This window comes from Acinonyx jubatus, chromosome A3, assembly GCF_027475565.1.
Source record: "Acinonyx jubatus isolate Ajub_Pintada_27869175 chromosome A3, VMU_Ajub_asm_v1.0, whole genome shotgun sequence".
Taxonomy (NCBI): Eukaryota; Metazoa; Chordata; class Mammalia; order Carnivora; family Felidae; genus Acinonyx; species Acinonyx jubatus.
In genome coordinates, this window is record NC_069388.1 from 126,585,573 (window position 1) to 126,601,658 (window position 16,086).

Here is a 16,086-nt window from a genome sequence, read left to right on the forward strand (position 1 = left end):
GTGACAGAACCAGGAGTCGACTTTAAGTTTGTCATATTCTGAAACCTTGTTCTGAATATGCTGTTTATACAAAAACTGTAGCTCTATTTTACAAATTTATTTTCACTTACTTAATTTAAACTGATAACATCGTCTGTGCAGGGTAGTGGGGCAGCTAGGGGACAGTCACTAAAATATAAAACTGAGGTGCCTTTGTCAGGGCGGTGACCTGGAAATGGCTCCACGTGTAAAACATTTGAAACATAAACTGGCAGGAGGAGATCAGCCTCCGCTTTCCTCATGCTCGTGCTCCGTACGTCTTATTTGTTGTTTATTTTGTATTTTTTTAAATGTTTGTTTATTTTTGAGAGAGAGACAGAGCACAAGCTGGGGAGGGGGGGAGAGAGACAGGGAGACACAGAATCTGAAGCAGGCTCCGGGCTCCGAGCTGTCAGCACAGGGCCTGATGCAGAGCTCGAACTCACAAACTATGAGATCATGACCCGAGCCAAGGTCAGCGCTCAACTGACTGAGCCACCCAGGTGGCCTGGTACATCTTATTTGTAAACACGAGTGTGGCTCAGAACGGAGCCGTGTAGTGCATGGAGTTAGCCTTGAGCACTAGCTCAGGGACCTAAGGAAGGACAGTCCCACGTGTTCTTTGCTACGGCAGATGTACAGTGAGCTCTGCTTTAGAATTCTGTGACAGTTGGTTTCTTTCAGGCTGTAAGGACCTACCCCCCCCCCAGCCCCGCCCACCCCAAGTCTGATCACTTCAGTTTATGGGGCGTGATAGTAAGAATACTGTGTCCACTGAGGATGTGAGTGAAGGAAACTTCTCAGTGAACAACTCACAAGTCATGACTTGGAGGTGTGAACCCCCACACCGTGCATATGAAAATTGCCCCTGACCCGATCCTTTTTAATTGTCTCACCGTCCAACCTCTGTGGCTGCCTTTGGCCGCAGTGCTAGTCTCTGGTGCCATCAGCTGTGCTCAGATTCTGAAGCCAAGCAGATAACCTATTTTTAACAGGCTCCTTTTGGCTGCTTCCTCAGAGGAGGATTGTGGACGTGCCTTTGCCGTGGATATTGGGACGTGCAGAAGTCTAAAAGTTGGCCCTTAAACATCAGTCAGTGTCCTCGTCACTCCCCCAACAATACGGGGAACTGATATTCCCTTCCAAAAGTCTACCCATAGTCCTCCGGGCCGAGTACTGGTATGGGTGGACCAGTTGCCTTCACTTACCCCTTCACATCCAGCCTTCCAAACAGATGCCAGAAGAGAAAGAAGACCGTGTTGATTGTCATGTTCCTCTGTGAATTGTCCAGCCAGCCCTGGGAAGTAAATGCTTTATCACCATTTTTACAGGAAAGAAAATGAAGGCTCAGGGAAGTTGAATAACAGCTCCCAGTGTCTTGTGAGCTAAAAGTGGCAAAGTCCGGATTTACATAGAGGCCTGCTCCCAAAATCTCGCTTTCTGTTATCTCCCTTGCCTGAAAAATTTGGCTGCAGGAAGCCCATCTGGGGCGATCATAATTATTGGCCTGACTGGCAAACTGAAAACGCATTCTGTTTGTGCTGGGAAAATTATTTCAAATTGGCTAAAGTAATAGTTAGTGACAGAGATTGAAAATTGGCCAGTCCAATCATAAATGATGGTGCCCCTGCTCCCGAAGACGAGTCTGGCGGGGCACGGAGCCGGAATGTGTTTCTGCGCCCCCTGCAGGCCTCCCCGTTAGGAAGTGCAAGAAGGAAGGCACGCCCCTTGCAGGGAAGGCCGCAGGCTCTGAATCCGCAGCGGGTGGAAGTCGTGGGGATGACACGGGAATAAAGAAGCCACCTCAGAATCATGTGCCGCAAATGCCAGAGCATGTTTTACCATGAAAATAAAGCAGTGGAGAAGTCTGAAAATACCGTCCCTACTGAAATGCTCTTCCCCGGCCGACTCCCCAGTTCCGAACCGCGTCTTGTGCGGTTGTAATTCCTCAGTGCCATGGCTTCTCTTGACTTCTCCTTTCTTTGTTCGGCCTGTAAACTCCGTTCTCTCATTTTAGTACTGCTTAAACTTGTAAACGGATTTACCTCCTAATCGCTCTTCTATGAATACTTCTCCAGCCTGTGCAGCAAAGGAATTTGGAATAAAAAGCCACGCCCCCTCTTCTGAGCTATTGCCTACTGCCCTTTCTGAGCCTTGGTACCGGTGGGAAGATCCGGTGTCATTACGCCCACCTCGGGATACTGGTTGTTTTTGTCTACTTGACAGCTGGAGGTACTCTTCACAGAGAAAGATGGTCAACGGATACATTTGTGATAGGTTCGTAATTGATGATTTGATATATGTGATTCATGATGTGGAAGAAGCAAGGTAGACATGGTCAGTAGGGCTGGGGTATAGCCAGGAAAGGCCCCAGAGAAGAAGAGTCTTCGAGTTGAGTCTTAATAAATGAGGATATTTTGTCATGAGTACCCCATGCAGGGAAAGCTTGAGTACCATGGAGGAACATTCCAGACAGATATAGTAGTTGTCATAAAGGCATAAACAAACAAACAAAAAAACCCCAAAACCTAGTACCTTCAGTAAACTACAAGAAATATGGTATGAATGAGAGGGTAAGAATGAGGCTATAGTGATAAGGCACGGCCTGGTAATGAAAACTCTCACATACCCGACTAAAGAGTTTATGTTTTGTCCTGGTCATGGATCAGACATAAATTTTAAGCCGCGTAGTGATGCTGTTAGATTCTCACTTTAGAAAGATCACTTTGGGTTCACCTGGGTGGCTCAGGGTCCAACTCGATTTTGGCTCAGGTCACGATCTCACAAACCATGAGATCGAGCCCCACCTCAGGCTCTGCTCTGGCAGTGCGGAGCCTGCTTGGGACTCTCTGTCTCCTCTCTCTCTGCCCCTTCCCCCGCTTGGCTCACACATGCACACGTGCACACGTGCGCTCTCTCTCTCTCTCTCTCTCTCTAAATAATAAACTTAACAAAAAAGAAAGATCAGTTTGGTGACGATTGGAGAAGGAACCTATGGCACCAGCCTGGGGACAGGGAAACTCCAATGTGAAACCACTGCAACATCTTTTTCCTTTTTTTTAAATTGAAGTATAGTCGACATACCATGTTCTGTTAGTTTCAGGTGTATAACACAATGATTCCGCCATTTTGTACATGATAACAGTGCTCACCACGGTAAGTATAGTTGCCATCTGTCACCATACAGAGTTGCTGCATTATTATTGACTGTATTTCTTGTGCTATACTTTTCATCCCCATGACTTACATATTTCATGCCTGGAAGTTTGTAGCCCTTGATCCCTTTCACCTATTTGGCCTAATACCTGCCCCACCCCCCACCCCCCCAGCAACCTCCAGTTCTCTGTATTTATGGGTCTGTTTCGGTTTTGTTTGTTTTGTTTTTTAGATTCCATATGATAATTTGTTTTTCTCTGATTTTTTTTTCACACAGCATAACACCCTCTGGGTCCATCCATGTTGTCGCAAATGGCAAGACCTCATTCTTTTTTATGGCTGAGTAATATTCTGTTGGGTGTTTATAACACATCTTTGTCCATTCATCTATCAGTGGACACTGGGGGTGCTTCCATATCTTGGCTATTGTAGATAATGCTGCAGGGAACGTAGGGGTACATATATCTTTTCAAATTAATGTTTTTGTTCTTCTTGGGTGAATAGTAGTAGAATTGCTGGATCATATGGTATCTCTATTTTTAATTTTTTGAGGAACCTCCATGCTGTTTTCCACAGTGGCTTCACCAGTTTACATTTCCATCAGTTGTACATGAGGGTTTCCTTTTCTTCACATCTTCTTGGACGCTTGTTATTTATTGTCTCTTTGATACTAGCCATTCTGACAGGCATAAGGTGGTATCTCATGTGGTTTTGTTTTTCATTTTCCTGATGATTACTAATAAGCATCTTTTCATGTGTCTGTTGGCCATCTGTATATGTTCTTTGGGAAAATGTCTGTTCAGGTACTCTGCCTGTTTTTTAATGAGATTATCTGTGGTTTTTTGGTGTTTAATTGTATGAGTTCTTCATATACTTTCGATATTAACCCCTTATCAGATAAATCATATACAGATATCTTCTCCCATTCAGTAAGTTGCCTTTTGGTTTTGTTGATAGTCATTGCAGTGTCTTTTGGGTGATGGTGACGGACCAGGGTAAGGCATCAACACCAGACTCACCTGACTTGTGATCATTATTGTAGTATTGGTATATGTGCTGTATGTATTTGTTTTTGTAGCACATTTTTCTAAACATCCTGTGAGGAAATTCCACATACTATATAACCTTATTTTTCTTTGTCTTCACTGAATCACCTAGCAGAGTTCCTTAATCAGAGCATAACCAGTTTTTGTCCAGTATACCTGGTCTGATGAGGGATATTTAATGCCACCTCTCTGTCTAAAGACTATGAGACATTGATGCCACTGATCAGCAGATGTCAAAAATTCTCACGAGGAGAACAGAGAAAAGCAAGTTTAAATCACCACTGACCCAGGAATTTGAAAAGTGTCATACGTTAATAATGTGGCTTCTCAACATGTTGAATTGAATGTTGATGTGTTGATGGATTTTAGACGCATCTTAAGTTCTTTTGATGGTAGCCTGGTGATGGAGAAAGAGGCAAGTTTATAGTCAGATTTCCTGAGTTGCCATCTGGCTGGGCCTTCGGAAAATTACTCTATCTTCCGAGTTTTCCTCACTGTATAATGGAGAACAATAATCACTACTATATATATACAGATTAATTTTTGAATGTTTTTAGACACAAGTAAAAAATCCAGTTAAATTGGCTTAATTGACCAGAAAATTTACTGGCTGATGAACTGAAAGGTCCAGAGGTGGGGCTGACTTCAGGGTCGTCTGACCCAGCAGTGAGTGGTCATCAAGGAGCCAATTTCTTTCCATCTCTTTTCCCCCCCGCTGTCTTATGGTGTTAGCTTCATCGTAAGGTTCTTTGCTTCAGTGTGATGGCTGGAAGTAATTGGGGCTATGCTGTTTCCTAATCTACATCCAGGCAGATCGAGTGAGCAAGCTCCCCACAGGCACCACACAGAAATTTTAAGTTTACGCCGATAAGATCACCCCCGAACCAACCCCTGTGGCCCTGGTATGCCAGGTCCTGACTGGCTTTGATCTGGATTTACCTGCACTAATAATCACTGTGGTGAGAGGGGTGGGGTCCCCTGAATGATCTACCTGAAATCTCTCCAGAGCAGCACTGAGTGGGTCCTTTACAGACTGCACGGTCAGCTCTTGGTACACGTGCTTTTGAGTGGGTATCAGGAAGATGCCCACGATATCTGGAACATGTTCACGCGTAGCTATTGTGAGGATTAAATAAAATAACCCTCATAAAGATCTGGGTGCAAGTAGGTACGCGGTATTAGTCGCTTCCCCTCTGCTTTTATTTATCACTCTATTTCATTCTTACCTAGAAGGTAAAAGCAAAACAAAACAAAACAAAACAACAAAAAATACCCATCGATTTCTCCTGGGTCCAATTTGAAAACTCTAGCCACAGTTTCGGTTTTAAATGACCCTGTGTAGTTGTAAGTGTTGGATTAAGATCTGGATTTTCAAATTTACATTTGGTTGTGATATCAATTTAGTGGCTCTGTGTAAAGTGATCTTAATAATTACATGATAGGAAAAGGTTTTTAAATGGAAGTGTGAATGTGTGCTTTCAGAGCTTGCTAAAACCTGTATACGCACAACAGCGGTGGACGGTAGCATTCATTACCGATTGTGGTAATATCTCATCTCATTTCTAGCATTCTTCACGTCTTTCCCTATTAAGATAAAAGTGACCTTCAAGCTATTGAAAAACTTAGGAAGGGAGAAGCTTATGTCACCACTGAACGTGAATAGTAAAAAAGATAGGGCTATTCACACTTGCTGAAGAATAATATTTCTGTGGTTATTTCATAAGGCAAAAGGCAGAGATAAAGTGGCCTCTGTGTCCTGCATCATTCATTTTTATTATATTATAAGCAATTGATAGTTAAAGCAAAAAGGCAAAGTTATAACATTGATTTTCTGTGAAGTATATAGCCGAATGTGACAAGACCTGCCTTCTTATTTTTGTGGTTGAATATCTGGTTAACTATATTAAAGCAAAATTGTTAAGACTTCTCATTTTTCATTTTCTGTTGCATAATATTTAAGATACTATGTCATAATATTTTATATTTGTAACTTAAAAACGGTGCTTAAAATGCTATCTAAGCATTGGGAATAAAAAATGAAGAAGATATGGGCCCTGCTCTGATGGATCTCATAATCTAATAAGGAAAACAGACTTAGAAATAAAACATCTGTGCAGCATTCAGTGTCCACACAGAAATTAATGTTATGCCATCAGTAAAACATGAAGCAATTTCTTCTTTAATGAAGTCAGTTCAATATGACTTAGGCAATTTGATACTTTGTTTGTAGCCTCCATGTTTGCTGGCCCCTGCAAACCATCCTGTTGTCGCTGGAGCGGATTTGCAGGTGTTTTACAGACTGAGTTATGACCCATTAGTGCGGCCTGTAATTAAGTGTTGTGATCAGTATTAAAAACAATCAAACCAAAAAAGACTAGTATGTAGATTAACATCAGAAAATGTCAGTATGCGTCCCACCAGAGTAGTGGTTGTATTATTTAGGGAAACTTTTGTTTGCTTTTAATATATGCATATTATAGATACAGACAGTGAGTTTTGGTATGCAGTGTGTTTCTTACTCTGGGTCTTAGACAAAAGGGTTTGGAAGCTGCTGGGTCAGCTGATAGGCTGGCTACATATACCAGGGGAAGCACATCCTTGGGCACCTAGCCCAGGACAGCGTGTTGGTATCCCTTAGTTCTGTTACAAATGTCGTCTAAATCCAGAACTGCCGCCTTCTTTCGTCTTCTCCTGCCCCACTCTCCCGACCTGTCTGGACTCTTGCAGTGACCTCCTTCCTGTCCCTCAGCTGCCATCCCAGAAGCCACCTCCAGCCATCCCACATTCTCCATCAGCCAGTTGATTGGGTCCTTCAGAAGTTTAAAGTCCACAGAGCTTACAGTAAGAGGTCGCACGCTTCCTTTACCATTAGAATTAACCTGGGGAAGCTTGTGCAAAGGAAAGATTTCTTTCCATCGGTGCCAGTGCCTTCCCTAACTCCACAGAGAGAGTTGTAAGTCTAGCAAGGGCTCGGGGATTCTCACTTTTGCAGTGGCGCTCAGTTATTTCAATGCACGTGGTCTAAAAATCACACCTCAGGGAAATAGCGTCCAAGATAAAGGCACAGGCATGGTCGAGTTCTGGTGAGAGCTCTCTTCCTGGCTCACGGTTGGCACCTTCTTCCTGTGTCCTCACATAGTGAAGGGGCAGGGAGCTCTCTGGAGCCTCTTTTTATTATTATTATTATTATTATTATTATTATTATTATTTTAAATATGAAATGTATTGTCAAATTGGTTTCCATACAACATCCAGTGCTCATCCCAACAGGTGCCCCCCTCAATGCCCATCACCCACCTTCCCCTCCCTCCCACCCCCCATCAACCCTCAGTTTATTCTCAGTTTTTAAGAGTCTTTTATGGTTTCTGGAGCCTCTTTTATAAGGCGCTAATCCCTTTAACCAGGGCTTCACCCTCATGACTGAAGTACCCCCCCCCCAGGCCCCACCTTTGGGGGATGGGATTTCAATATCAGAATATCTGAATTTTGAGGAGACACAAACATTCAGACCCTAGCACCTGCTATCTAAGATTTTTTTAATCATAATTTTAAATGGGTACAAAGGAGGATGTAATTTTCTATATTTTAAATGTTGGCATTAAAGTAAAACTGTTAGGTAGCTCTGTTTGTGTCCAGAGTCATCTACAAATCACACAGTGATTTGATAACTACCACGGCCCCTTTAAAAAGTACAAGAACAAGCACATCTCTAGCGTTAGAAAGGTCATGTTCTTTTCCAATGACTTGTACTCTGTTTCTTTTGTCAACAAGAAATAAAGGGCACTAGTTAAAGGCAATAAAGACTGATGTTTTTTTAAGTTTATTTTTTTATTTTGAGAGAGAGAGAGAGACGGTGCGAGTTGGGGAAGGGCAGAGAGAGAGGGAGGGAGGGAGGGAGGGAAGGAGGGAGATTGATTCTCAAATAGGCTCCACACCTTCAGCACGGAGCCTGACGTGGGGTCTGACGCGGGGCCCGAACCCACGAACCCATGAGATCATGACCTGAGCCGAAACCAAGATTCGGATGCTTAACCAACTAAGCCACCCTGGCGCCCCAAGACAGATTTCATTTAGCGGTAACTATTGCCGCAGGGAGGACAGCCCGTGTTAATTGAGCTCAGCTTCTCTGAAATGAAAGGCAGGAGACCAAACGCTGGGGTGTGCTAAAGGAAAGGCCCTCAGGGGCTGGTTTCTAGAACTGGGCCGCTCTCTCTTTGCTAATTGACGCATACCCAGAAGGGAAACAACTCCTTGTGTCTTTATGACAGAAGAGAGTGTGCAGGGTGGAGCAGGGGCTCACTGACGCTGTGCCCCCACCCTGCCACGGGGTTGGGAGCATGGACCACCTCCGTGGATGTCTCCTTGGATGTCTGTGTTTTAAAGAGACGCTTCCAGATTTACATCTCAAAGCGGCAGAGAGAGGATTTATAATGGCAAGCTTTCTAAAGTCACTGCTCCAAGAAGGGTTCAGGGGCCTATCAGCCTATCTCTGGGTTTTGACTGAAATAAACAGTAGATCCTACTGGCAGCTTTGAGCTTTCTCAGGAAAGAATCTTAAGAGAGACATTGGTCACCTTAAGGGGACTGGGTGGCTCAGTCGGGTCAGGTGGGCTCAGGGCATGATCTCATGGGTTGGTGAGTTTGAGCCCCGCATCCGGCTCTGTGCTGACAGCTCGGAGCCTGGAGCCTGCCTCAGATTCTGTGTCTTCTTTTCTCTCTCTGCCCCTCCCCGGCTCATACTGTCTTTCTCTCTCTCAAAACAAACAAACAAACAAACAAACATTAAAAAAGACTTTGGTCATCCTAGAGACAGAGACATAGACTTAAACTGCTAGATCTCACAGTAGTCTGCTCGGGTCTCTTAGTGAAGGAGTTTGGGAGTTGGTGAATAAACACACTGAGTTGTTTTGTGCCAATGCAGTGTTTTTATACTTAAAAGTATACGTCTTTATACTTACAAGTCCTTTCTCTGCATCAAAAAGAATTATAGAGAGAGAAATTAACATTTAAAGTTTTTCTTGTGACCAAAGCGCTCTGAGATTTTTTAAAACTTTTTTTCTGTATTATTGTTTCAGTCATACATTTGATGAAAATAACATAAATGTGTTAACTTTTGATCCATAAGAATTTATCATAGCATTAAAAGTGTATTTAAAATGTACCTCTTAATGAGATGCTTAGGGCTTTAAATATTGCTTCTTAATTAGTTTATGTGCCCTTTGATGAGCACTAGTTACGGCTAGATTGAGATTGCCTTCAACATCAGTTGTTTCCCTTTTACATTTTCAGAGATAGGAATATTTAAAAACCTTGTTCACAGTGGATGGGGAAGGAGCTTTGTCAATCTGTTGTTAAAAATTATTTTTAAGGCTTTATCAACTGACAACTCCATTAAATCTTTCATAAATTTTGTTGAAAACAAAAGAAGGGGAAACCGTGCTGTGTGCAAAAAGACATTCATTATCCAGTTGTCGGAGGCCTGTCACACACCAGGATTGTCAGCTGTCCCTTGTTTGGTGGTCTGGAACTTTGTAGATTCCGGGTCCATGCGGCAGAGTCAGATTCAGGAAAAATGTGGTGTGTGTCTTTCTTATGTAAGTGGAGGAAGGCCTCTGTGAAAGGAGAGTCGAGAAGGAGAAATAAGGTTGACATTCTGACTTCCAGAGTGTTCTCAAGATCAGTTTTAGGACAGAGGGTTTAGAGAAGGTGAAGATTTAGAAACTGATTCCCTTAACACTCTCTGCCCTGGCATACCCTTCAGAAGAGCTTTGTGTGCGGCTCACTGGCCTCAAGGAGAATGTGTAAGCGCCTCACCCTGGGCCCCCTGGGGAGCCCAGCCCTCCTCTGCATCTGTTCCCCTGCAGGACGGTCTCCTGCCCAAGCACCCGCAGACTCTCCGTGGACACCGCCGTGGGCTTTTCCTCACCCCTCGAACAGTGACCGTCCAGGTCTCGTGCGGGAGTAACGCTAGAGGAGGTAGTGCCTAGCTTTTTGTGGGGATGGGGTTGTGGGGGAGCCGGGGGAGCATCGAAGTCCTGGGACCACTTGTCTCCAAAAACACTTCTTCCTCCTTTCCCAGATGCACTGTTGGCTGGTGCTCTGTACCCACTCCTCCACCTCCCTGAGATTCTTTGAGGTAGTGAGCCGCTGGTTGTGGGGGGAAGATACTCGCTCCCTCAGGTGTTCTAGAGTCACAGCCGCAGAACATTCTCGTTTATAAAAGCCTTTCTTTAAAGTCCCTATGCTGCTGTCTCTGCCTGAAATCCACCCCACCCGCTTCATGCACGTGAATTCTTGCTCATCCTTCAAGTTCTGGTTCAGATGTTACCTCCTTTGTAAAGACTTCACTGCCTTGCCGAGACCGACGTTTTTTTTCTTGATACACCCCCCATGCTTAGTTTTATACTTGTTACGTTTTAGAAGTGCTTATTTTGTGTTTGGCTTTCCCAGTACGATGTATGTTCTTCAGAGGTAGAGATCGTGTCTTAATTTGCCTTTGTATCCCCTGTGCCAAGACCAGCTCTAGCGAGTGGGAGAGGGGCAGGGAGAGAGGGAGACACAGAATCAGAAGCAGGCTCCAGGCTCTGAACCGTCAGCACAGAGCCCGACGCGGGACTTGAACTCACGAACCGCAAGATGGTGACCTGAGCCGAAATCGGACACTCAACAGAGTCACCCAGGCACCTCAAAGTACAGGAGGTTTTAAATGGGGACCTGAAAAGAGAGGCTATAGGTCTGTCCTTTATCAGCCAGAGATTTTCTTCCATCTGTCATATTTGCTGTGATGTTAAAAAAAAGAGAAGTGAAGAATTTTGCCCTTGATTTTTCCATCATCTTCCATAGTTACTATTAGCAACGTGAACGGTATATGCAGACGCTGATTTTTCCAGCTGACTGGAAGTAGCAACTGGGTTTTCTTGAGTCACCTGCCATTTCCTAAACACCAGCCTTATCTTCAAAACCATGCTGTGTTCATTTTAAAAAGAAAGCAAACGGTCTCTGCTCTGCAAGGTTTATCGGCCTTCAGGTACGCGCAGATGAGAAGAGTTGTCTTGGTGAATTTTGAATCAAGCCATTACCTGAAAATGATAGCACTGATTGTGTCGACTTCTGCCTCAGCTCCCCCGCTCCCCAGTCGGAGATAGAGAGCCGTCCGGCCAGCCTGGCGAGCGGGCCCCTCCGTGTGCCCCCCGCCTGCTCGGCTCTTCCTCATTCCCCGGCAGACCTCTGCGTGCACCCCGGATTCCAGCCGAGCCAGCCGACTCCCGGGTTCCCCACTTGCCCCTTTGACCTGCTGACCCCTCGGGATGCGTGGCCTGTCTTCATGCCTACGTACCGCAGAGGCTGGCCTTGGCAGTGGCCGCCTTCGGAAGACTCACTTCCGGTCGGCCGGGGCACCCCTTCTGAGGCCTGTGCACCGTCTCCTAGATACCCTATTGCAGTTTTGTAACAACCGTGCTGCTCTGTGACATCTTTTGTCTCTCTGTGTTTCAAACTGGACTTGACCGTACCCGGGGGCAGGGACCTGAACTAATTTTGTCTGTGCTGCCAGCATCCGGCCCAAGGCACACGTACACCATGTGTTCACCGGGTGTGCATCCAGTGCATACGCTCAAGGTCGCCCCGGGTTTAATGTCCCGGTGTCTCTTCCTGCGTGGCTTCCGATTGCCACAAGTGGCATTGTCCTGATGGCACACATCCGATCACGGGTTTTTTTGTTGTTCAAGTCCTTTAAAATATCCTTTTGCAATTTTAGTCTCCAAAGGCCCTCTCACAGGAACAGGACGCCGCGGTAAATCGGAGCCTTTTGGCCCCATTCTGGACCACAGGTTTCTAGGGACGTATTGAGAGCATGTCATTTCGTTGCTCCTCTGAAGGTTCTCCCCCAGCCCCAGCTACCGCGTTGATCAGAGTTGAGTAATCTAACAGCTGTTTTTTGTCTGTCTACAATGTGCCGAGCATTGAATTGGGTGGTAGGAAACACGGAGATTTTAAAAAGCACAGTTTCTACCCTGAAAGGATTTCCTTGTTTAGTCAAGGAGATGTAAAAGTAACCCAACGATGTGAATGTGGTGCGATATGTTCTTCGATGCGGATGAACGTAGAGTGCTTTAAGAGCGCCTGCGAGTGGTTTATGACCCGGAGAAGAGGTGATGTCAGGGGACGCTTCCAGATGTGTGAACTCTGAACAGATTCTGGAAGGACAGATGAGGGGAGGCTTGAGAAAGGATGATGTTTTTTCCTCAGATATCTGCATTTTCATATTTTTCTTTGAAGTAAGATTGTCTGGCAATGTGTTCCCATTTAATGGGAACCGAGAGGGGTGCCAGGGTGGTTCAGTCGGTTAGGTATCCAACTTTGGCTCAGGCCGTGATCTTGTGGTTCACGAGCTCAAGCCCTGCATCAGGCTCTGTGCAGACAGCTCAGAGCCTGGAGCCTGCTTCAGATTCTGTGTCTCCCTCTCTCTCTGCACCTCCCCTGCTCGCACTCTGTCTCTCTCTGTCTCTCAAAAATAAACATTAAAAATAAACAGATAAAATGTTGTCATTCACCCACTTGTACATTCAACATGTTGGGCAGCTGTTCCCTACGAGCCACCATTCTGGATTTGGGGCTCTAGGAATGTAAGTGACAGGGAGGCAGCCAGCAGATGGAAAGACAGGGTGTCAGTTATGAAGAAGAACGAACACAGAGTAAGGACAGAGAGAGCACCAGGAGGTGCTAGCTTTCGTAGAGTGGCCAGGGGAGCCCTCTCTGATGAGGCAGCATCGGTGCCGAGTCCTGAGCGAAGCTCAGGAACCAGCCGTGAGGATGCCTTGAGGAGAACATCACAAGTGGAGGAACCCACATGTGGAAAGGCGCTGACGGACTACACAGAGACCAGTCTGCCTGGAGCGGAGCAGGGGTGTAGAAAAAGGAAGGAAGTAGGATTAGACAGATAGGGTGGGGTGAAGAACAAATCATAGGGCTTCATAGGGCATTGAAGGCTGGATTTTATTTGTCGTAAATTAGGAAGCCGTTAAATAGTTTTGAGCAGAGGAGTGACATGATCAGATTTATGTTTTTAAAACATCGCGTGCAACTGGGTAATGCTGGAGTACCCAGTTAGCCCCAGGATCACAGTGGCTTAACACAACCAAGGTTAATATTCCCTTGTGCTCCCAATCCAGTAAGAGACTGCACAGGGCTGTCTACCACAAAGTCACGTAGGATCCAGGCTGACGGGAGCTCTGCCATCTTGTATTGGTGCCATCTGGGACCAGCACTCTCTGCCACGGCTGGGAAAGAAGGGAGACTGGATAATGACGCACGTGGGTTATACGTTGCCTTGGCTCAGAAAAGAAACGTGTCACCTCTGCTCAGATTCCATTGCCTGGAACATGACTCATCCTAGCTGCAGGGGAATTGGCAAATGCGGTAGAATCCACGGAATCCTTGTGTTTGCTGACTGCTGCACTCTCTGCCTCATCCGGAGACCAGTTAGAACCATTGCAGTACAAGAGGGGTGATGTGGCCTAGAACTGAGCGGTGACGGTGAACGTGGTGGGAATTGGGTAGACCTGGATATATTTCAAAGGTAGACCCAGTGAGATTCAGGGATGTTGGGGATGACTCCTAGATTTCAACCCCTTCCCACCAGCTTATCTCCTATACTAAATGTGATTTCTCTGAGCCTGGCTCCTGTCTTTCCACAGGGCCTACGAAATAGATGCACAGTACATACTTACTGAGTGCTAGAACAATTAACTTTATTTTATACAACCCACAGTTTCTTAAATAGTAAGTAGTTACTAATTGCTGTCAGGGGATAGTTGTACAAAATCTTTGATTTCTAATTATAGAAATATGTGTATGAGTGATGTGTTAATGCCGTGGGCTTCAGAATAGAAGGTTAGGAACAGAAGTACCTTGCGGCCACTAGGGTCAGTGAAGAAACTGTGATTTTTCTCTCTGGTACATTTGTCTATCTTTTTTTTTTTTCTTTTACTTCTTATTTCTTCTATCATGGAAGAGTTTAAGCAAAATAAGTCTAATAGACTTACTCGGTGTGAAACTTGTATTTAATGTCACCCTATAGTCTTTTTAAAAAATTTTTTTTTAATGTTTATTTTTGAGAGAGAGAGAGAGCATGAATGGGGTAGGAGCAGAGAGAGAGGGAAACACAGAATCTGAAACAAGCTCCAGACTCTGAGCTGTCAGCACAGAGCCTGACGTGGGGCTCAAACTCACAGACTGTGAGATCATGACCTGAGCCAAAGTCAGGCGCTTAATGGACTGAGCCACCCAGGCGCCCCTCACCCTAGGGACTTTCAGCAATGAACCTGTTCTCACAAAGAGTGAAAAGCTTAAATATCCAATCAAGCACAGTGCCCAGGCAAATAAAAGCCTTTGCATCTTTTATCATATCATTCTGCCTCTTGTACAGGCCCCGGCTCCCTCAGGGAAATTAACTTACGTTTACGTTTGTTTACACGCTGTATTCTTAGTAACCGTGAAAGATCATTAAGAATAACGGGGGGAGGTACTTTTCTGATGAGATTGGTGATGAGGTCAAACAACTTAAACTCCTAGAGAATTCACTCGCCTCTACTGGCTGTTCTGTGGCGGTTCCATAGCAGATTCTAGGAAAGCACGGATGTCAGTGTGAGGCCTGTGCTCAGTATTGCTGGGCAGCTGGGGTCCACACGCATGTCAGCATGGAGTATGCACTTGGTTGTTGGGGCAGACGGCCTGCCAGTGGACCAGCTGTCGAGGCTGAAGAAACCGAGTCCAGGGTGACTTGTGTGTATCTCGGTATTGAGTCATGACCGGGCATTTGCCCTGCAAAGAAGAGAAGAGACAGTGTTTCACTGAGATAAGATACCAGTTGACACTGGGGAATGAAGAAAAGCTTCCGCGTGTGGAGCCTAGAGTGTGGGCTACGGTTACATTGCGAGGCTAGAGGGGTAGCTTGGGGCCAGCTTGGGAGAGTCCTCGAGCTGCCATGCCAAGGAACTTGCGGAGCTTATGGAAAGGTTTTTCTAAAAGAGATTACATGGCACATTTACTAGGAAGATAAAAACCTAACAGGTAGATGACGGCCTGGGTGGTGTATCAGTTGGTCAAATTAGAATTGAGCCTCGATTTCCTGAGTTTCCTACTATTATGGGTAAGGCATTTTGCTGATTGTTTTGCATATTCTCTCATTTAAATGGTCAGAATGACATTGTGTGGCGGATGACTTTTTTTGCATTTTATGCATGAAGAAACGAAGGCTTGAAGCATGTTGTCAAGTGTCACCCCGGTAGTAAAAATCAAACACGGGTTTTGTGAGGTTAGTGCTCTCCCTACACTTACCAACTATTCCAGGGGTTGTTGACAGTCACAAGACTGACTTCGGACAACAAAGATGGCGTCTGGACTCCTCCCAGGGCACAGAGACCAGTGGTTTCTCTCAGGACGCTGCTTTCCACACAGGGGAATTGCCTGTCCTGTTCCTACTCTCTTGCCAGTCTGTTGTGGAAACCTTCCACGCCCTTTGATGGGCTGGGAGAGCATAGACATTTGGCCAGCTGGATATCCAAACATTCCCCAAACCCGTGTTTCTTGGGGAAGCAGATAGGAGTGAGTCGAAAGGAAGGACTCTCTAGGCCATTTTCTTATTTGTCTTTCCTTCTGTTGAGCATTCGGCCAGTGTGCACCCATCATACGCTCTGTCAGAGCCCGTGAGGGGGTAGAAATGGCAAAGTGGAAGCTGTGTGACGTGCAGTGAAAGGGGAGCACCAGATCCATGACCAAGGCCCCTGCCTTCTGGCTTTTCCTTTTTGCACTCATGCGAGGAACCCCAACATATCACAGAACCTCCCCAGGGCTCAGTCCTTCCATC

General features: G+C 45.5%; 1 protein-coding gene and 1 long non-coding RNA gene across 4 annotated transcripts in view; one reads left to right on the top strand and one right to left on the bottom strand.

Moving 5' to 3' along the window:
- The window catches only part of NBAS (NBAS subunit of NRZ tethering complex), a 331,328-nt gene that overhangs the window by 261,012 nt on the left and 54,230 nt on the right, over nt 1–16,086 (top strand). The gene's annotated exons all lie outside the window — the stretch shown is intronic.
- LOC128311312 (uncharacterized) lies at nt 14,890–15,823 on the bottom strand. The gene is made up of 2 exons (XR_008289676.1): nt 15,558–15,823; nt 14,890–15,041 (listed from the first exon to the last, which is right to left on the bottom strand). It is a non-coding gene; the product is annotated as an uncharacterized LOC128311312 (long non-coding RNA).